The following is a 1,756-nucleotide window of genomic DNA, read 5'->3' as shown; positions in this document are numbered from 1 at the left end:
AGGTTCTGACTCCTTCAAGAACGAAAATATAAGTTGAAGGTTGGTCCTTTCTCCACAAAGAACACACCTTGAAGCTTAACAAGCCAACTCCAAGGTTCCCACAACTCAACTCTCCAACTCAGCCCACAAAGCTGACTTCCAACAGCCTCTCAACTCAGAACAAAAGCTCTCTACACACTCACAAGGCCACTCACACAAGGCTTAAGTGTTTGGAGGTGAAGAAACCAAGCAAAAGGTGATTACATGGCCAAGAAATGGAGAAGAAGGCCTTTGGACACTATTCCGGCCAGCCAACCTCTACCAAGCCACGTACATGCAGTAGTTATTTAGGGTTTTGTGCCCAAGTGTGCCTATTTATAGTGATTTAACATTTAAACACACAGTATTAACTTTAATTGCTACGCTTAGCATTTTAATCCCAAACTTTAGATTCTTAACCTACTCAATTTTACAAGAAATATCATATTTTTCTTATAATTTTATGAGTACCTTTTCGGTACGCGCTTTTCATAGCCAGTATCAGATTCTGGCACCAGTTCTCATTTATTTGGACTTGAAACTCGTTTTACAAGTCCTATAAATCATTATAGTAATTATCATGCACTTACTTTAATTTTCTGGGATACTTTTTCGGTACGCATTTATACCGACTAGCAGAACCGGTATCTGCACTTTTCTTCCGAAAAGCACCTTTTAGCATTCTTGCTCACTTATTATAATTATTAGAGCCTCATAATAATTATTAGGATCAATTATGGAATCATTTCGTATTTTCTCATAATTTATTAATTAAAATTCCTTAATTAACGATGCGGGTTCTTACAGTTGAGGTGAGGTCTTCCATTGTTGTGGTTTGGAACATCTCCATTGGACCATTGTGGTGGTGATTGTGGTAAGAAACCCTCCTCTCTTTCATGGTTTTGTTGAGTTGGAAATTTTAGGGTTTTAATGATAATGTGAGTCAAATGGCTATGTCCTAGGAGGATTAATGCTTAATGTATGTAGTAAAAAAATGCTAGGAATGACATTTAATCAATGAAAATGAGCTTAGATAGTTATATGACTATACTTGGAAAAATTGTAGGATTATATACTTGATTGTGGGTTTTCTTGCAATTGTGATAAATGGTTGGTTTGGTTGGATATTGATTGTGTCCACATGATGCCTAGGAGTGAGGCATTTGGACCAACCTTAAGTGACCAACCATTGGAGCAAGCGATGGAGCTCGATTAGCTCCTTAGAATTGGTAAGCTCATACTTGTGTTGTGGTATGAATTGAGTAGTTGATTGATGATTATGAAATACTCTTGGATGTTGTAAGAACCTGCACCGTTAATTAAGGTATTTAATTAATTAATCATGCAAAAATAAGAAATGATTCTGTAATTGACCTTAATAATTATTTATGATGCTTAATAATCATAATAAGTGATTAAGAATGCTGAAAGTCGCTTTTCGGAAGAAAAGTGCAGATACCGATTCTGCTAGTCGGTATAAATGTGTACCGAAAAAGTATCCCGGAAAATTAAAGTAAGTGCATGATAATTACTAGAATAACATGTAGGACTTGTAGAACGAGTTTCAAGTCCAAATAATGAGAACTGGTGCCAGAAATCGATACTGGCTTTGAAAAGCGCGTACCGGAAAAGTGCTGAGAAAAATATAAGAAAAATATGATAATTCTTAGAAAATTATGTAGTTTCAGAATCCAAAGTTTGGGTTTAAAATGCTAAGCGTAGCAATTAAAGTTAATAC

This window comes from Gastrolobium bilobum, unplaced genomic scaffold (genome assembly GCF_033153095.1).
Source record: "Gastrolobium bilobum isolate Gb01-03AN ecotype WA unplaced genomic scaffold, APGP_CSIRO_Gbil_v1 utg15924, whole genome shotgun sequence".
Classification (NCBI taxonomy): domain Eukaryota; kingdom Viridiplantae; phylum Streptophyta; class Magnoliopsida; order Fabales; family Fabaceae; genus Gastrolobium; species Gastrolobium bilobum.
Note: the sequence above shows the minus strand (reverse complement) of the source record.